Below are 22,058 nucleotides of genomic sequence, written 5' to 3'. Positions count from 1 at the left end.
CATCTCCAGGGAAACTACATTAATAGAGCTCTGAGCAGACAACCAAGTCCCCGAGGAGCATATGCAAATCTATAGAGAGTATAAAGTCAAATGTACCTGTGCAGTGAGTTGGAAAGATAAATTATGGATGGAGATTAAAATATCATGACCACAGGAAATGTAACTACACACCTGCAAAAGGCAGGGTATCAACTTAGCACCACAACTTTCAACAATATTCAGAAGAATTCGGAAAATGAAATATTTTATCCCCAATTGTACTCTTTCAAATCAATTGCACCCATCTTGAAAACAGAAGGAATTTGTAAGAAAACACATACATCTGTAAGTGTAATATCAGAACGTAATTAAATGTTATAAATACGGTACCAAAACCTATGTGGAATATCCTCATATCATTGGATAGATTACGATGTAGTACACGTATTGTGTATCTAACTCACTCTATTCTAAATTTTAACATCCCAAAGGAGCCTCACTTAATACATCCAAAACAAGTCCTCTGTTTTGCCCTTAATACAATATTACTCCCAGGAAGTAATCATCAAATATTTACAAGTTACCCTTAGAGCTATCATTTAAGTCGACCACTTTCTAAATTCACTAATGTAGTGATTAGCAGACCTGAAGTGCAACACCTCCACCTAGTGGTCATACGTAAAATGGCTTCAGCTCCCAAGGTCTGATAGAGCCTTTCTTCATTTATGCCTAACTAAAACTAATGATACTTTCAGAATAATGCAAATAACAATATCATGAACACTTCTAGACACGGGACATTAAATTGTGAACAAGTAGAACGATTCGTTTTACTGGGAGGTTACACAGTAAACAAGTAACATTTCTGCAGCCATTTCTAACCTGCTTCTTTGAGATTTCCTCCTCTGAGCTAAGCTGTTACTCAGGAAAGGTAGGGCCATGTGAACCTGGTCCATTTCAGGATCAACCCTCTGCACGAACAGTCAGAGGTAAGAGAAAATTTAGGACACTTTAACAATTATATGCATAAAAAATTCTTCCAATATCATGAGTATAACTTTTCCTGCAGACTTTTTCCAAAGCTCCTGAGGTTTTCCATGATGTGGAATGTCCTAAGGCATGTATTGTTCTAATTCTAATTAAGAACTTCATTTCCTATGAGCACTTTACCTTAGGAGAGGGTCCCCTCCCAGCATTCAGGAATGGTGCTGCACATACCCACCTCATCAGGGAGGGCGTTCCTTCTAATCTACAATCCACCCTGCTCTTGGCCCACCATGTATTTATATTTAGAAGATGTTAATAATTAATTCAGGTTTGCTCTTTCCACCCATGTATTTTTTCCTCCTCTTCCATGAAGTTGCATTTAATATACATTCTTTATTTTGCTTGAATTTCTACTACTTAATTGAAAGGTTTCCTGCATCAGTGCAACAGAATTTCCTTCACATTCTTACACACATTCAAAAATTTAAAGTCATCATGGATGACAGGATGATAAAAAAAAGGATGTGTCATGCAGGGTAACTGGCCCAGAGGGGTCCATGTGAAATGTGGAGGAAGGAAACATTGTCTTCAAGTAGGGGAGAGTTGGCCTAATGCGTGAATAGAGGAGGGGGCTGTCCTTCAAACCCAGGGAAGAGCACTTCAGAAAATGATCAGGATTGGGAAAAGATGGGCCTGGATATTTAATAAAGACTAACGAAACAGAGCGTGAAAGCAGAACGGGCATGATCCAAGGGAAACATTACTTCGATGAAAGTTTACGGCTTAGGTTATGTACTATGAGAATCCATGGAACAGGAGTTGAAATTAATTTTTTCATCTTAGGAGGTAATTCTGGGTCATTTTACAGCAATAACACTCCAAAGGTGCTCACACAGTGGAAGCCACTAACGTTTCAGTGCAGCTCGGAAACTAGCTTTCCTATCATCTTCTTCCCTGAAGTCATATGATGATTTTTAAAAATAAAATTTTCCAAATGCTCTCCCAATGCCAAAGATCCAATTGAGGTGCAATCAATCTTTGGTAAATGATTTAAGAAGAACACTTCGTGTTAATTAGAGTTCTAAAAAAGCCTGGGGACTCCTGCCCACAGTATATACACACCTTCTCTCAATTGTTGAAACATTATTCAGGTGCTGCTGTGAAGGGATTTTGCAGATATCATTAAAGTTGTTGACTTTAAGAAGGGGGGTACGTTAAATCTTGATCTACTGGTCAGAGAGAAAGAGCCCAGAGAAATTCATAAATAATTAGTATTTGAAATGGAAAAATGCATCTGAATTTGATTGTGGAGTTTCAGGGACCAGGTGGCAAGGAATGTGGGCAGGCTCTAGGAGGAGAGAGCTGACAGCCAGCAAGGACATGGGATCTCAGCACTATCACCTGAGGAACTGCTTCTGCCAAACCCCATGAGCTTGGAAGAAAACTCTATGCCCTGGACAGAAGGCAGCCCTATTTAACCATGGAGGAACCTGAGAAGAAAGCCATCAACTGTGGACCCAGACTCTTGAACCATGTAGGAACCTGAGAAGAGAATCATGAACATTGGACCCAGACTCTTCATCTACAAAACTCTGACCTAATCAATTGCTAATTAGTTATAAAATGAGAGAAAAGTGATGTGTGTGTGTCCATATATGTATTAAATTGAACCACATGCTAGAAGGGAAGTCATAAATCCAGATACAAGAGTTATCATCCCATTTTGAGCTCATAGCTGAATGGTGTTGACACATGTCTCTTCTCATGAAATGTGCTGTGCTTTAGGCCCCTTTCACCCACAGATGATTTACTGATGAGTTACCACATCCACAGGGTCAGAGCTGAATACTGTGCTATGAAAATACAGGTAAGAGCAGAACTAGCTTTGAAGGTGGTCAGGATCTGTCCCCTCTGTTTCCATGGCCATGTTCTCTGACAACTGAAGAAATTCTAGACAGGGTTGTTGGTAAGAGGGCAGTGACCTGGGGGCATCCCAGGTAGACCTGAACCAAGCTGCTGTCTTCACATTTGCTTTAGACTCTGGAATATTTCAGATTTCTAAATGTGGATGACTCATTCCTTCTACATGGATCAAAATGGGAATATTGTATTTTGTCTTGATCTAAGCAGTAAACTGACTTATGCTTCCATTTATTGAGAATTTACAATTCTATGTGTTTTATTTAATTTTGTATACTCCTGTTTTTCAAATGACCAACAAAATCTTAATTATAGATAAAATCAACTTAGCAAGTACATTTTCTTGGGACAGCTCATACTGCCCCATGAACTTACCAGGGGGCAATATAGCCAAGTGCTTTTGTTGCAGACATGAAATCAAGCTGATTGTAATAAGAGGCATGATTCATATGCAGCCAGATCTAACATGCCTTAGGTTCTGAAACAATTCTACGTTATCTATGGAATGCTTTTACCCCAGTATAGATACAGGGCCCCAGTGAATGTGCGCAAAACATTGGAGCATGAATGGATGAAAGTAATGTGTTACCAAATTCTTAATATGAAGGCAAAATTAATCCATAAACTTTAAATAATGAGATTTGTTGCCAAATGCATAGAATATTGATGTACAGAATAAAACATGATGCTGTTTCCTTAAAAGGGGAACAATGCATTAGCAGTGACCAAGACATTTTTCAGTAAAGGGTATACGATATTCCTGAAACAGATTCATGGAAACCAAATGCATGTGGTGTCCTGGACTGGAATCTGGAAACAGGGTAAGAGTAAAAAATTAGATAAAACTGAATGAAGTCTGGAGTATAGTTACTAAATTTGTACCAATGTAAATCTCTTAGTTTGACCAATGTACCATGATTATGTAAGATGTTAACATTAGGGGGAAGTGGGCAATGGTGTGCAGGGACTCTCTGGACAACTTCTACAACTTATATATGAATCCAAAATTATTCAAAAATATAAACTTATTTAACAAAACACAAGGAGAGAGATCTCAGTATAGCAGAGTGAACATTGTATTTAACCAAGTGAGGTCTGAAATGACGAGGTCATGTAAGATAATCCTATTCTAAAGCCAGACCCCATCTGCAGTGACATTAAAATGCTTGCTCCAGACATTCAGCATCTCCCTTTGTAAGTGAAAGCTGCACAACTTGCCATAGTGACTTTTCGACTCGTGATTTTCCTCACCTTATTGGACCCTGGTAGGCAAAAAGGTTTTCCCAGGGGTTCATGGCCAAGAATAGGTTTAATGGAGTACATTTCTAGATCTATGTATTCTGCTCAGATTCTTTCTTAAAGTGGATCTTTCCAAGAACAGTCAAGTTGTGCTGCTGACTCCTTTCCCACCTCATGTGCACAATCACCCTCAACTGCTTTAATAAGTTGAGTGAGCACTCACTCCTCTTACCACAGGCATTTCTATGGGATCCAAAAGAAAATGCAGCAAGAAATGTAGAGATTTTTTTTTTTCAGAAATCCACGTGGGTCAGCGTACAGAAAGTGAACGACTCCAGAAACTGGCAACTCTCCTGTGGTGCCAAATATTTCACACCCAACAAACTGAAGGAAGATATAGTTGAGTTGTCACAACAAATATTCCAACTTGAATCAGGGAATTTCAAAATTCATAGCTTGAGTCCACCTTGTTTATTCTTGTCTCTTCTATATTTTAATAAAACAACCTGATTGAAAACTTTCCATTTTCCAATTGGATCTAGCTAAACATTACAAGCTGGAATTTCCCACTCTTTTGAAAAAGGGATTAAAGAATTCCCAACTAATTTTTGAATATAATTTCTGAAAATTTTACATGATTTCTTTACAAAATGTTCATTAAAATAAAAAGCACCTTGGTTACTTTATGCATTTGAACAAAAGGTTCAAATATTTTGCAAATTAACCTATAATTCACAAAGAGAGAAGGTATGGAATGGATTATTATGCTTTTATTCAATATCAAATTGTCTAGGTCCCTATTCAATTACTCTGTGTGTTCATGTGTGTACAGATATCTGTGCGTAGACATATAGATATATTTTTAATATATATGTATTATAATATTTATGCATATAAGCATTTGTAAATTTTGATCACCATAGTTTCTCTTTGTGTGAATCGAGTAACAGAGGTTTCTTGATTCAAAGTATGAAAAAGTTTTTACCAAAATCAAATTTAAAAAAATCTCATCATCTTTGCATTCTTAAATTGGAAAGAAAATTATTCCTACCACCACATTTTGCTTTGCAGAAATTTGTCCTACCGTAACCACACACATAGATCAGTTTTCTTCAATGCTGAAGTTTTTATTTAATTTACAATAGGATTAATAAGAGAAGACATTGGGCCTCAAGCAGAATGAATTTTAAAAACCGTTTTCTCTCTCCTTCCCCCCAGATTTGATGCCCACCCAGAACCTCAGAATGTGAAATAGGGTCCCTGCAGATGGAGTTAGTTAGATGAAGATGAGGCCGTGCTGGATTAGGGGACCAAATCCAGGGGCTGGCGTCTTTCTAAGGAGGGACGTGGAGACTGGAGCCACGGAGGAGGGCGGTGTGAAGACGGGCAGAGAGGCAGGAGCCCCCACGCCAGGCACCGCCCAGGACTGGAGCCCCCGGGCGTGGAGGGGCTCTGCTCGCAGCCTCTAAGGTCCCGGCAATGATGACACCAGGATTTTGGACTTTGGCCTCCAGAACTTAGAAGAAAACGCCCTTGGGTAGCTGGTGCGCTTGCGCAGGGGTCCCCGCTGTCCAGGTGCGGCCCAGGCCCACGAGAGGTGGTGCCCGTGCGCTGGTGACAGTGACCCCAGGTGCCCCCTGGGTCAGTCCCAGAAGTACCTGCCTTTGAAGAAGGGTCCCCGTGTCGGGTCCACTGCGTCAGACTCAGCGTCACTCCTGAGCGGAACATCCTAAGAGTGGGATGCTGGATCTCTTCTCTGGGGTCCCAGAAGACTGGAGGCTTATCCGGTGGCGCAGTGGAGGACATGGACTCCCAGACGCCCTGCAGCTGCGAGGTGCGCACTTCATCCTCCTGGGGAGGCAGCAAATCAGGGGGCGCCCTCCAGGCCCTGGGAGTTTGGCTGCATGATGGACTGTGGGGCCAGGAAGTGGCTCAGCCAAATGCCATGGCCAAACTGATGACTGCCACCAAGAGCTGGTTCATTTAGAAAGTTACTGAAAATATGGCCAAAAATGAAATCAGTATTGCAAATAAACTATTTCCTAATGGAAGCATCTGAGGTATTAATGGAAAAGAGACATCATTGAGTTGTTAGTGAAACCATTCTTTTTCTAATGGAGAAAAAGCCACTTTATAGTTCATACTTGCACACACAAAAAACATGGAATTAAAGATAAGCAAAATTAATTTAGAAGAACCCCCTTTTGATCTAAATGAAATCTAACATATCAGAGATACTTAAATACATCCTAGCAGATACATGTGACAAATTGGTGTGAGGAATAGTGCTATTAAAATAAAAGTTTCCCTGAGCTACAGATGCTAGTATTCTGTCACTGATGTGTGTTCTGTTTTCAACGAGGTTAATACTCACACTATACTGTAAATTTCTACAAACTTTTAGTGCAAGTTATACTTTTGTTATCATTTACTCTTTGTAAAAAGGAAAACATTGAGATCTTCCTCGTGGCTCAAATGTGGCCTTTCTCTAAGTCACTCATTCAGCATATAAATTCATTACTTACCGTCAATGTAGGAAACATCTCACAGAAATGAGCCTCCCTGGCAGTGAGGGGTTACTACCGAGCACCAACTAGCAATGCAACTGGAAAAAGACCTCAGCAAAAAGAGCGAAAGACTAAAATGAGTTCATATGGTTAAGAGACTTCAAAGTGAGTTGGAGGTCATTCCAGAGGTTATGCCTATGCACATTTCCATAGGATCTCATTGACAGCCCAAGTAAATATTGCCTGAAATAGCAGGGCACCTGCAGATCATGGAGGCATCTAGACACTAGAAACATGACAAAGAACTCAGCAGTTTGGTGCCCTGACACTGAACCCTACTTTCGAACTTATATTCCCCAGTATGACAGAGATGGACTCAGTTTCACAAAATATGGCCGTTCTATCCCTTCTATTTGAACCTAGTGTTAGTACTAGCTCTGAAAAGTTATGCCCAAGAGACAAATCTTTGGGCTGTCCATCTCAACAGTTACCAACACCTCCTTCCGAGGTTATTGGATTCACCCAGGACAACTAACAAGGAGATGATGATGAACAATGAACATTTCAAGGAACAAAGAGAGTCTGCACCTGCAAGCAAGAAAGTCACATCCATCTGCCCCATGGGCTCTAATCCCAATGTTATTTGGAGGTAGAGTTGGAAAAACCTTCCAAAAATCCTCAGGATTGGACAATGAATGATGGACTAGAGTACTGGTATTTTACTATAGATGTGGTTCTAGCAATGGAGTAAATTTTCTCTTTGATGGGGAGGCAGTGTACACAAGAGGTTCTGAGAGTGGGTAAAACAGGTGTTCTATGTGGACATTTTCAGGATGTGGGAATCATCTTGAATGACATTGCAAAGACAGATACAGGTCATTGTATATCTTGTCATAATTTACAAAATTGGTGAGGAGATAATGTAAATTACAAAGTAAACAAAAATCCATGCCAAGTGTTCCAAAATGTGTTCATCAATGATAACAAATGTATCATGAAAAGGAAAGATACTGTTATTGTGGTAAAATATGGAAGGGACTGGGAGCAATATTTTTATATAACATTTATGCAATATAAATAATTGTAAAACTTTTTTAAAGTACAAAAAAGGAAATGAACCCTTTTTAAAAAAGAAAAATATTCATTAATTTTTGCTTTTGAGCATTCATTTTTCTTTTTCTATTGCTGCCTAAAATGTTTTTGAGAACAAAATGCTGGAGGGAAATGATAAAATAGTTACAATGTACCCCATACACTAAATAACAGAGCCACTTTAGCAAGATAATTTACATTGTCCTTTATTACTTTCATGGCAGGATTCCTGTGTCTCTTCTCCAGCAAATATTTTACATTTGATTAACCTTTAATTCCCATATTTGCCACTATTTACACCAAGTCCAACTTGGCATCTTCGTGCATCAAGGTGGACAGCACAGACAAAGGTACAGTACCCAAGAGAATGGGGGTTTCAAAATGCATCAAACATTTCACGTAACATCTTCTGAGACTAGATGGAGTTGGCTTTCCCAAGTTGATAAGGAAATGGTGAGGAACACAAGAATGGTTGACATAGGTCTCTCACAGACTTAAACAGAAGGTAGTGACAGCTCTGTTTTCTAAACTGGGATCTCATTAACTAAGACCAGAGCAGAAGCTAGAAGCAAAAACATAAACTAAAACTACAATGATTTTATTTGTACCTACTAATGACACTTTCAAGGTAACAAAAAGTCTGGAACAAATGTTAAAATGCAAAGTACACTACAACAATTGATACAAAGATAGAATTTTTCAGGCATTCTTGAAAAGAGAATGTTACGGAATTGACAAAAGAGCTCAATCTCTGAAAGTTCACCTATTACATAATCAACTAATATCTCGGCATCTCAGATCAGCTGAATATCAGAATCAGGTGTCACAATGGTTGGAAATATGAATCTTGAGCCACAATTGGACAAACTAGTCAAAATTTCCAGACCTGGATTTCAGGAATCTGTTCTGACCAAACTCACCAAATTTATAGCCTGTTGCACAAGTCCATGAATGGGATTTTAGAAATTAATGCTGCAACATATAAGCTGTCCCAATGACATCAAGCACAATATTAAATGTTATTAGGTAGATTTTATGAAGATTGAGATAAATAAAGCATAGCATGATGATCATTATATTTATCTCAAATGCAAAGAAATGACAACCTGGTTAAGGATTGAAAAAATGTAGATGTGATTTTGAAATTAACGGTCAATCTCTTACTTTATTGTCATCTTGGCAAAAAGCAGGAATGTGCAGACTATTCAACAGAAGAAGAGGCAAAAAAAAATAGGTTACATCAGAAACTAGAGGATTCTGAGATATGAGGATATATCTTTATTATAAAGACACAGGACATAATACACTGAGAATAAACAGCCACCTGTAGAGACTGAAAATGAAGACAGTGCCCAAATGTGGTCTTAGTTCCAGGCAATGCTCCCATGTTTTACATGTATAGACTTAGTGAGCCTCACAACAATGCTAAAAACATGAAACAATTTTCATCTCCTTGTACCATAGAGTAGTCAAGTAGCTTCAATTTCCGGGACTAGGAAGTGCCAGAAGTATATACAAAAACTTCATACTTTAGGGATCAAGGTCCTAGAGAAATCTGTACTCAGTTATTGATAGGTATATTTACAAAACAGAGTGATTCTTAGTAGGATTATGAAAGAAAAAGATTACCCATCTTTTGTGTATTGCTTTCTCTTTTTAAAATAAATCAATTTAATGCATAATATCAATAAAGCATGAATCCATCGAAAGTGAACAATCAAACTTATTTAGTATAAGCTATATTTAGCCTGATTTTTGCATATCGATCCTGTATCCTAACAGTCTAATGAAATTGTTTATTGACTCTAGCTAGGAATAAATATTCATGACCATTGTAGGCTTCATTTCTGTAACTGGTCACATGGTCAAAGTACCTATCCATCACTACATTCTCCCACTACCTATTCCATGTTCCCTTCACCCTCACCCAGCCCCTCAGTTGGCCCTGTTTCTTTGCCTGATGGGATGACTCAGGCCTTCATTCCTGAGGATTCTGGACCACTGACATTCATTCCTGGGGTGACTTGTTGCAGTTTTCCATTGACTTTGGTCACAGAGCATTGTAATACTAGGAGGTGCCCTAGGTCATCTGCATCCCAGACAAACTCTTCCTTACCACCATTGTGTAGTAACCGTCCTTTTCCTCTTTTTTTAAAAGATTTATTTATTTATTTAATTCCCCACCCTCCCCCGGTTGTCTGTTCTCTGTGTCTATTTGCTGCCTCTTGATTCTTTGTCCGCTTCTGTTGTCGTCAGTGGCATGGGAAGTGTGGGCAGTGCCATTCCTGGGCAGGCTGCACTTTCTTTCGTGCTGGGCAGCTCTCCTTATGGGGCGCACTCCTTGCACATGGGGCTCCCCTATGCGGGGGACACCCCTGCGTGGCAGGGCACTCCTTGTGCGCATCAGCACTGCGCATGGGCCAGCTCCACACGGGTCAAGGAGGCCGGGGTTTAAACCGCGGACCTCCCATGTGGTAGATGGATGCCCTAACCACTGGGCCAAGTCCGTTTCCCCCCCTTTTCCTCTTGATAGGATCAATCACCCCAGCCAGTACAGTAATTCCTTTCTTTCTCTTTTGATTCAGAGGCATGAAAAGACCAAAGTGGGCAAGCTGTAGGCTTACCATCAAGATCAATGGAATCGTGCTTGTGTTTCCTGGTGGAAGCACTCCTCCTTTTGGGACAAAGACCTTTGCTTCCTGGTGGAAGCACTCCTCCTTTTGGGACAAAGACCTGAAGACCATTTGAGCTTGAGGTTGCACGGACAGGGAATAAAAACTTTCATAGCGAACCCTGGGCCTCCTTGACCCGTGTGGAGCTGGCCCACGCGCAGTATTGATGTGTGCAAGGAGTGTCCTGCCACAGAGGGGTGTCCCCCGCATAGGGGAGCCTCACGTGCAAGGAGAGCACCCCATAAGGAAAGCCACCCAGCACGAAAGAAAGTGCAGCCTGCCCATGAATGGCACCGCACACACAGAGAGCTGACACAACAAAATGATGCAACAAAAAAGAGACACAGATTCCCATGCCGCTGACAACAACAGAAGCGGACAAAGAAAAAGAAGCAGCAATAGACACAGAGAACAGACAACCAGGATGGCGGGCGGGGTGGGGGGGGGGAGGAAGAGAGAAAATAAATAAATAATAAAGATATCTTTAAAAAAAACCAAAAAACTTTCATGGTGGATCACTGATGTAATCGTGAATGTTGCCACTTGCATTTCCAACCCTTGTTTCTAGGATTGTGAATCCCAGCTAGGGGATAAATAGCACCATAGAGTGAATGCTGATTTACAGCATACAAAGCTTCCTGGGAAGCATCTCCCAGTCTTGCAGGTACTGTCACTTACTTGAAAAGGTAAGTGAGCCCACATAGGACCAATACACTGAGATGGAAGAACCCTGTATTTTGTTGGGTTTATCTCCCGTCCCCTCTCATCCAAAAGTCAGGTTATTCATTAAAAACCATTAGTATAACCCTAGTACACAAATGATTACCAGGCCTATAGGAGATTGCAACTAGTATTTGTTTAATAAGTATGTGAATGAACAGGTAAATAAAGGATATAAATCAATTAAGTCATCTTTATTTACAAGTAAACCAGAATTCTAAGCAATAAACTGATTAGTAATTTTAGGTTTTGTGCTATTTCATAAATTAGTGGAAAAGAAAATAGGTTACAATAATCATAATTAATTCAAGGAGAAATAAATTTTGATAAAGAATTTTGCTACCAAATATGAAAAATAATTTATAGATTAGTACTCTTGGATGCAAATAACAAAAATGGAGGGGTTTTTGCTAAGCAAAAATGAAAGTACAAAATGAATATCCTTGGCTTGCAGATCTGATCACAAGCTGGGGCAGCATAGGAAATGCGCTGGAAGTTAGATGGCACTAACAGTCTGAAACATGACAAAAAGAGAAAGACATGCTCCCACTCCTACCACAGATGGATGGTGGACACTCCTGATGGCAAACATCAATGCTATATGCCAGTCATGAGACATTGGAGTTTGAGGACATCTACTGCTGCTATCATGGCAGAGAATTCAGTCTGAAATATTTTACACTCAAAGATGCATATTAGAAAATTTTCTACATGTTATGTCCAAATTGTGTGAATCTAGCAACTGTAAATAAATTGTTAAATGCAATTACTCTTTTCCATCTTAGTGTTATTAGAGAACCCAAGACAAGATATGACCTCTTCCTGCCTATAAATATATAAGAAAGGAGAAGTAAAACCAGCAAGGTGGTGGCAGGTAAGGAGCTCCTAGCATCAGCTCGTGCTACAGGTCATTTAGTAATACCCCAGAGCTATCTAAAGTACCTGTCTGTTGGCTCCAGGAGACAAGAAGGTCATCCTGCAACATCGTTGAAAGATTGGAAGGAGAATACTACTCATCTGCAGAGAATATTTGTGAGTAGGGCCCTCCATATCCCAGAAGCTGATGCACATCTTCCACTGGCTGCACATTCTGCCTAAGGAGTAATTCTGTGGCTGGAATTGGAAGCTTCACTTCCCAAAAAGGGGAAGGAAGAGATGGTTAGGCACCAACTTAAGGTACTGATTAGTGAATGCGGTGGGCTATATTATAATCCTAAGAAGAGCTGGAGTTCGAACATGTGCAAGTCAGAAAGAGGCCTGTAACACCATTGTAACTCCTCCTCTGGCACATGGGGAAGCAGCATGGACTGAAAATCACAGTGCGGTTATGGACCAGCTTATTTTCATCCTGATCAAATGGCAGTTCTGGCATGAGCCCCATCCCTACCTCTGCCAGGAACATAGCTGGAAAGGCATGCACCAGCGTATCCAGGAAAATATAGACCAAGGCTGGTGATCATCCTACCTTGGTGATGCAGGCCACCTCATGTGCTACCATGTGGCTGGAATTGGAAGCTCTATTTCCCAGGAACAGGGGAGGAAGAGATAATTGACCACTGATTTCAGCTACTGATTAATAAATTTGACTGGCTAAAGTATAACTCTAAAAATAGCTTAAGTTTTAAACTGTCCAAGTCAGAAAGTGATTGGTAGTTGCCATTTTGACTACACACACAGCATGAGGACAAGCAGGCTCACTGAAAATCACCGTGATTGTAAGGACAGGTATCTTTCACCCAGGTTGGCTTGCAGCCCAAGCCTAGGCTTCAGCCCCATCTCTAGCAGGGAGAAAGCTGGTGGGCCCTGCAAAAGCCTTTCCAGGTAACTGAAGTTGCACATTTCACAAACAGAATAGTATGATATGTACAGGGGCAACTGCAGTCATATTGGGCCTGCGCTGCATAGATTGCTCTCCATATAACTAGCTCCATCGCAGCTCCAGGAAGGGGAGAAAGGCACTTGAAGCTTCATAAATCTCTCTGGGCAACCATAGTCTAGAACTACACTACTTGGATTACTACACACAGTTGTAGCTTCATCCAAACACCTGGCAAAAGAAATGGAGATGAAGTTTCATCAGTTCATGGGGCACGGAGGGCAGCTTGAGTAGCACAGCTCAGAACACCAACTGCATCCTTGGCTCCTACTACACAACCAGCAAGGGAGAAAGGGCAAGAAAGCCCTAAACTAAAGAGCAAAACTCCACCCTGAATGAATACTCTAGTAAGCCAGATGTCAAGGCACCAAAAGAATTTCAATCTACACCAAGAACCAGGAAGATATGACCCAGTTAAAGGAGCAAGTCAGGCCTCCAGATGACAAAAAGGAGTTGAAACAACTAACATAGATGTTCCAACAAATCTTCTTAATAAATTCATTGAGATGGCTAAAGAGATTAAGGATATTAAGTAGACATTGGATGAGAATAAACAAGAAATTGAAAGCATACATAGAAAATTAATAGATTTTATTGGAATGAAAGACACAATAAATGAAATTTAAAATACACTGGAGTCATTTAATAGCAGATTTGAGGAAGCAGAGGATTGGTGACCTTGATGAAATGGCCTCTGAAAGTGAACAAACGAACAGATGAAGAAAAGAAGGGAAAAATTGTACAGTGTCTCAGGGAAATAAATGACAGCAAGTGATGTGCAAAAACATGTGTCATCATTGTCCGAGAAGGAGAAGATGAGGGAAAAGGGGCAGAAGGAATATTTGAAGACATGATGGAAGAAAATATCCCAACCCTATTGAAGGATACAGATTTCCATGTCAAGAAGAACAACATACTAACTTCCAAATAAACTGAGTTTCTAACCAAAAGACTAGCATTGCAGGAAATACTAAAGTGTGTGCTACTGCCTGAAAACAACAGATTGTCAAGAGAGGCCTGGGAGAGCGTAAAGAAATGATGATTATATCAATAAAAGTAATTAAAGTATCAGAAGAGTGGCAAAAATAATATAAGACAGGAAAAAATATTCAGGAATAAACTTAACCTATGATGTAAAGCACTTACATCCAGAAAAATACAACTAATTGTTCAAAGAAATCAGATAGGCCTAAATAAAGATAAAGACCTAAATAATTGCTCACAGCTTGGAAGACCAAATATCGTTAAGATGACAATTATACTCAAATTGATATACAGATTCAATGCAATCTGGATAAAAATTACACTAGAAATTCTAAATAAATTAAAAATATGATTATCAATTTTATTTGGAAGGGTGTTTGGTCCTGAGTAGTCAGAAGCATCTTAAAAAGGAAAAGCAAAGTTGGATAGCTCTCATTTCCAGACATTAAATCATATTACTTGGTTACCTTGGTATAAACAACATGCTACTGGCATAAAGACAGACACATAGACCAATGGAACCAAACTGATGTTTCAGAAACAGACACTCACATTTATGGTCAAGTGATTTTTGACTAGCATGTCAAAAGCACTCAGCTCTGGCAGAATAGTCCATTCAACAAATGGTGCTGAAAGAAATGGATATCCATACCCAAAAGAAGGAAAGAGGACCTCTATCTCATACCTTATTCAAAATTTAACACAAAATGGGTCAAAAACCAAAATACAAAAGCAAGAACCATATTGCTTCTAGAAGAAAATGTAGGAAAATATCTTCAAGACCTGTAGTAGGTTATGGTTTCTTAAAGGAGATAAGAGGATGACTGAGGTAGGCTACTGATGTTTAATGTATGTAGAAGCTTTAATTAACTTTACTGTAAAAATGTGGAAATGTACAGAGTTCATAGTAACACAGTGAGTGAGTAAGAGCTGTTTTATAAGTCAGAATGTTCTTTAAAATGGTAGTCTAAGGGTATAAGTGTCAATTGAAAGAAAACTAGAGAATAATCTAGGGAATGAATAGCACAGTAAATCCAGAAGTGGATGAGAATTGTGGTTGACGACACAGAGGCAAGAGTGATCTTGGTGAGCTAGAGCAGGTGTACATCATTCTTATAGGGTTGTAGGAATGTGGAGAAGCATGGAAAAAAGCAATCGGATAGACTAATGGATTGTGGTTAATGGTAATAATGTAGTATTCATGCATCTCTGCCAAAGATGTACTGTGTTGATAATGGGGGATCATGGAAAAGGTGTGCCAAATGTATGCTAAGGACCTTGTAATAATTTGATGATACTATGTCATAATCTATAAAAAATGTTCCTCTATGGTGTGGTTTGTTGATAGAGGGGTGTTGTTTGGGAATTCTGCACATGTGTATGATTGTTTTGTAAGCTTACAACTTCTGGCATAAAAATATCTTTAAAAAATAGTAATAGGGTGGGTTGAGGGAACATACACCAAATGTAAGATAATGACTATAGTTAGTAAGATTTTGGTAATATTCTTTCATAATTTGTAACAAATGTCTCAAAACAATGCAAAGTATTGGTGGACTCTTGATATATGGGACCCCTGTATGCTGTTATGCACTTTTGCTTGTAAGTTGCCAACTTGTACTATACATTTATTATATATGCATGTTCATGTATAAATAATATAAAATAATAATAGGGTGGTTTGGGGAAAATACTTTGGTTTGGTTAGCAGTAATATTTTGAGGTTACTTTTTAATCATTTGTTAAATATATTTCACAGCAATGCAAGGTATTGTTGGTAGGTTGAGGTATGAGAGGACTCTATGATATTATGTATGTTTGACTTGTAAAGTCCACAACTCTAACTATACACTTATTTTTTATGTGTATTTATGACTGATACACTTCAATAAATTTTTAAAAAATACATATAATATATGGAGAGATAAATAGATAAATAGATAGATGAGAGATAGAAAGATAGATTAGATATAAAGAGAGAGTGGCTTACAAGGTTTTAAACCCTAACACTCTGCTCTGAGAAATGCAACTTCATCTTCACTGATTCATTGCAGGAACATCCCACAGCCAACATACATTTTGTAGCAGCTTGTTGATCTGAGCCTCACAAATGGAGCCTTTTATCTGAGGCATATGGCCAGAGAAAGAACAATTAATGATAAGATGAAAAATACTCAGGTTTCTGTTCTACTGTGGCCTTATTACGGATTTTTACAAACTTGAAATTTTCCTAGTTCATGATCCTCCTATTCAGGTAGATCTAAGTTATTAAATGGGATATGACTCAAATGCTACCAGCATCACAAGCTTCTCTACCTAACAGTTAGAGACTGTATTTTTCCTTGATTATTTTTCCTATCATGAGTAGCACAACACCACTGTATCAGTCCCCTGTCTTTTCTTCGCAACATTAAGACTTTGATCAAATCATTCTTTCTCAGTAGAGAGTTCCATGGCATTCCATGTCCCCAATTTTTTACCTCCTCCATGTGCCATGCTTATGAGCGTGTGCCTTTACAACTTTTCCTACAAAGAGGTACAGACCATTTGCTTGCCTCTTAAGTGTGAGCTTGTCCTGGGAATTCCATGGATCAAAACAATGCAAGGATAGGAAATTGTTCTTATTCTAGGTTTTCAAGAAACAAAGAATGGCTGCAAGATGATGACACTATCCCAGATCCTCAGGCTCCTGCCCCGCTGTGTTTCAGATGAGAGAAGGTGTGCAAACTTGACCATGGTATTTTCTTTCCAAGGTCATCCTCTTTTTCAGATATAAAGTCCATCATATTAAAATAGGATTTGAAATAAATGGTGCAATCATCTATAAAGGTAATATCATATGTAAAAGAAAGAAAGTTTGATTTTCCCTCATACAAGTTGGTAGGTGCCTTTACTCTCCACCCTTTCCTTACCTCACCTATTTTAGAAAAATTCAGATTGTAAATGAGTTCTCTGTCCTTTTCGGAGGTGTGTATAGTTTTTGTGTGTTTTTGTTTTTATTTTAATTGGCTTTTAAAAAAAGACATATAGGTCACAAAAATGTTACATTAAAAATATAAGAGGTTCCCATGTACCTCACCCCACTTTTCAAAGGTATATATTTTTAAAAGATAAATAGTTGCTTAACATACTGATCTGTTTTCTTTTAACAGATACTACATATGTACTCTTGAGATTCTTGACACTCTATTAGAGAATGTAGCAGGACTCACCAGGAGGGAAATTTAATACTTTCTTTTTATTTTGTGGGTCTCCGCCCAATGAGATGACACCCTAGGACAATATGAACACATTCAAGACCTTAATATTAATGTGAAACTATGAAACTTATCCTTGGAAGGCTGAAACTTAGTGATTACCAAAGATTCCAAGGGGACAGAGAGAGAAGAATAGTGGAATAGGGCATATTGAGAGCACTGGAATTGTTCTGCATTATTTATCAATGATGCATGCATTATGATACATTATGTCAAAACCAATAATATAGTACAGTGCAAAGTATAAACCATAATGGAGACCATTGTCCATGGATAGTAGCAATGCTTCAATATTTGTTAATCAATTGTAACAAATGGACCATACTCATGTCAGATATTATTAATAAGTTAAAATGTGAGAGAAGGGGGGACGGGGTGTATAGGAAGACCCTATATTTTCTATGTGACTTTTCTGTGACTTAAAGCTTCTTTGAAAATAAAATAAAAAACAAATAAGACACTGAGGGAACATACTGAAGAAATTTTCAATATACATAAAAGATAGATCATACACTGATGAAAGATGCAAGGGAAAAGAATTTGGTTTTGTTTTTTTGGAAGTTTTGGATGACATAAAAGTTACATCTATGGCAGGAAAGGATAACTGGTGCAATTATTGTGTAGGGCAAATTGTGTGGTCAAAGTATAAACAAATTGTAAGCTATAGATCATGGTTAATAACAATGTTTCAATATTTAATCACCATTTGCAATAAATGTACCACACTAATGAAAGGTTGTTAATGGGGGGAAGTATGAGGGATGCAGTATATAGGAATTCCTCATATTTTTGATGTAACTTTTATGTAATCTAAAACTTCTATAAATATAGAGGAATATCTTATCTTTCTCAATCACCTGGGAACCATCTCTTGGAAATGGAATAATCAGGAAGATAATGCCCTTCTCTCCCATTTTCTGTGGAAGAGTAGGTGGAAAACTTAAATGGACACCTGGCTCCAAGTTGAAAATCTACCTTATGCCCTAAAAATATGATACTTTTATATTTCTCTTTATATTTCCTTGGAAAAAGGCAATTAACTAAGCCAGAGTTTCACCTCCATTTCCACATGTGATTAAGATAAACTCTTTGTGATGAATGGAGCTGTCAGTTTTCTTACTGGAGAACCAGTTAACATTTACCTTGAGAACATGGGTGTATAATGAGTAGTTTTCCTATAGATGTCTAAAAAGTTAATATTTTCTTCTGACTTTGCAACCTCTTTACAGTATTGTCTGGAAGTACATCACTTTGCTATATTTAATTAATCAAACTGTTTCCTTTCTCATCTACCCTTTTGGAGTAGTTTTGTGATTGGCAGAATGTTTTATTTTGAAATATAATTTCCTCAGGTGTGATGATATGGATTGAATTAGCTGGAAACTTACTGAGTTAGGTAGATAATTTACAAGACTTGTGGGCACATAGCAGTCAGGTAAAGACCCTGAATTATTAAGTGTCCCAACTAGATCTTCATTTTTTTCAAATACTAAGCAAATAAAACACACTATTGAAAAAGTCTGGGAAATACAGAGTCTCTAATCCTGTGAGAAACAACATACTGTTGGCTAATTTGGAAGCTAGAACCTTCTCTGCTAGTATTTCTCCTAAAGGAATACTATGTCTCTGTCATATTGGGAAAGGGCTTATGAGAAAACAGTATTGATATTGCCTCACAAGGATTCCTTTGATTTGGATAAATTAATGGATTTGTTGGTTCGTAGGCCTCATCTCAGGCAAATAAATTCCTGGAATTCATGTAATGTACATCATTTTAGAGGAAAGGAAAAACTCTTGTCAAAAGCTTGAAGGTAAGATTGTGAAAATTGGAAGAGGAAATGTAAAATTAAAAGCTACTTTCTCTTTGAAGGTGCAATCCTTCTTGCTCTATTGTCCTCACTTGATAAGGAGGGTGACTCCCTTGTTAGGTGCTAATGTGGTGGGTGATTGTAAATTGAAGCCTATGCTCATTTGCCTTCTGGAAAATCCCAGGACCCTTAAAAATATGCAAAATCTACTCTGCCTATGCTCTAAAAATTGAACAAGAAATGCTGAATTACCACCCACTTGTTTACAACACAGTTAGCTGAAAAATTTAAACCCACAGTGGAGATCTACTGCTCAGAAAAAAAGATTCCTTTCAAAATATTTCTGACCAAGTGACAATGCACTTGGTCACCCAAAGCTCTGATGGAGCTGTACAATGAAATTCACATTGTTTTCCTGCCTGCTAATCCAACATCCATTCATCAAACCATGGATTGAGAAGTCATTTTTAATTCAGGCCTTATTATTTAAAAATACATTTTATGAGTTACAGCTGCTTTAGACATTGAGATTTCTTATGGATCTCAGCAAGTAAATGGAAAAAATTGTGAAAATGATTAACCATTATAGATGACATTAAGTTTAGTTGTGATTATTGGGAAGAGTTCAAACTATCAAAACTAACAGGACTTTGGAAGAAGTTGATTCCAACTCCCATGGAAAATGTTCAGGGGAAGTAATGGCAGATGATATGACTATAGGAAGAGAACTAGAATGACATCATTTCATTTTAAAAGAATGAATACAGCATTTACTCAAATAAGAAGTAACATCATCTGAAATATAGAATACTTAAGCTTTGCATATTCCTTCACAAATTTTTCCTCACTTCATTAATTTTATCTGTACTTTAGATATACCTATATGAAAGAAAAGAATTATGATTCTGTATATTTCTTAAATCATCACTTTTTATATAACGTATTTATTATATTATCATGTTGAATTTCCCCAAAGTAGATATTTTTTTTTTTGAGAAAAGAAAGGGCTTTATTTTTTTTCCCAAATTCTACTCGATTTATTCATTTTTTAAAAAGATATTACATTAAAAAAATATGAGGTCCCATTCACCCTCACCGCCCCCACCCCACCACTCCCCCCACAATAACACTCTCACCCATCATCATGTCACATCCATTGCATCTGGTGAGTACATCTCTGGGCATCGCTGCACCCCATGTCCCGTGTTCCACACCATAGCCCACACTTTCCCACGTTCCATCCAGTGGGCCATGGGAGGACATACAACATCCGGCAATTGTCCCTGGGGCACCACCCAGGACAACTCTAAGTCCAGAGAATGCCTCCACATCTCAAAGTAGATATTTTTAGCGCATTGTATGAATAAGGAAAGTGAGGTCCAGAGAAAACCAAAGATTGAGACCTTGAGGACTTAAACCAAAAGCTTTTTAGTATTGCTTCTTTTATTCTTTCTACTATGTCTTAGCTCCTTCATTTTTCCCACAAGCTAATTGTACGGGATATTCTTTGAGATATGAATGAGGGCATTGTGACACTGTCTAGTTTCTCTTCCTGGCTTTGCTACTCTCATCTGTAACAAATGTTCCACAACTAAGCAAGGATTGGTGGAGGGGTGAAGTTTGGGGATTTTGCATGTTATAAACGATTGTTCTCTAAGCTCACAATGTTTTTAATAAAAATATTTTAATTGGAAAAAAAAGAGAACTAGAGTAAGCACTGGAGCCTAAAGATGGGACTGAACTTCTGCAATCTCATGAGGCATATTTAACGATGAGGAGTTGCTTCTTCTGAATGAACAAAGAAATTGTAGTCTTGAAATAAATCTATTCCTGGTGAAGATCCATCTCAAGCACACCTGGAACATTCTCCAGGATACACTACATGCTTGTTATCAGAACTAGTCTCAACAAAATTAGACTGATTGAAATTTGCAAACTAATTTCTCTGACCACAAAAGAATGAAGCTGGAAATTAATAAGGGACACAGAACGATAACAGACATAAAGAAATGGAAGTTAAACAATCAGTGGGTCAAGGAGGAAATTGATAAAGAAATGAGTAACTTCCATGAAATGGATGAAAATGAGAGCAGAACATGTCAAAACACATGGGATGCAGTAAAATTAGTGGAGAAATTTATAGCCATAAATTCTTATATAGGAAGGATGGAAGGGAGGGAGGGAGGGAGGGAGGGAGGGAGGAAGGAAGGAAGGAAGGAAGGAAGGTCAAAGACCGAATTGAACACCTGGAGGAACTAGGAAAGAACAAAAAATTAATCCCAAAGCAAACAGAAAACAGGAAATCACAAAGGTTAGAGCACAATTAAAGGACATGAGAATTGAAAAAAAGAAAAGAAAAGAAAATTTTAACAGATCCAAAGATGGATCTTTGAGAAGGTTAATGAAATTGACAAACCTAGGAAGCAGATATGGCTCAACCACTTGGCAGCTGTCTATCATATGGGATGTCCAGGATTCAGGTCCCAGTGCCTCCTAAAAAAAAGAGACAGACACCACCCCTCACCACAACAGAGCTAGATGCTGCCACAGCAAAGCTAGACATGCCCCCACTGCAACAGCAGAGGCTACAAGCCAGCAGACACCACAGTTTACAGGGAGCAGATGTGGCTCATTCTTTGGACACTCCCCTCTAATGTGGGAGGTCCAGGTGTGGTTCCCAAGACTTCCTGAGCAAGGTGAGCAAACAATTAGCACACAGAGGGGAGAATTATCTGGGGGAAGAGGCAGATAAATAAAGTAAATTTTTAAAAAGTAGTTTAAAATAATAGAAAAACCTTTAGCCGGGCTAAGAAAAAAGAGAGAGACAGAAGATTCAATTAAAATAAAAAATGAGAGAGGAGATATCACCACTGATTCCACAGGAAAAATATATCATAAGATGATACTTTGAAAAAATATATGCCAACAAGATGGCTAAATTAAATGAAATGGACACACTTCTGGAAACACACAAGCAACCTACATTGACCAAACAATAAATTGATGAACTCAATGTA

The 22,058-nt window shown here is 38.4% G+C and overlaps 1 gene segment (V, D, J or C); it reads right to left on the bottom strand.

The window, feature by feature from the left end:
- The window catches only part of LOC101435371 (immunoglobulin kappa variable 3-20-like), a 225,553-nt gene that overhangs the window by 555 nt on the left and 202,940 nt on the right, over window positions 1-22,058 (bottom strand).

Source organism: Dasypus novemcinctus, chromosome 17, assembly GCF_030445035.2.
Source record: "Dasypus novemcinctus isolate mDasNov1 chromosome 17, mDasNov1.1.hap2, whole genome shotgun sequence".
Lineage (NCBI taxonomy): Eukaryota > Metazoa > Chordata > Mammalia > Cingulata > Dasypodidae > Dasypus > Dasypus novemcinctus.
Note: the sequence above shows the minus strand (reverse complement) of the source record. Positions and strands in the feature narration are given on the sequence as shown.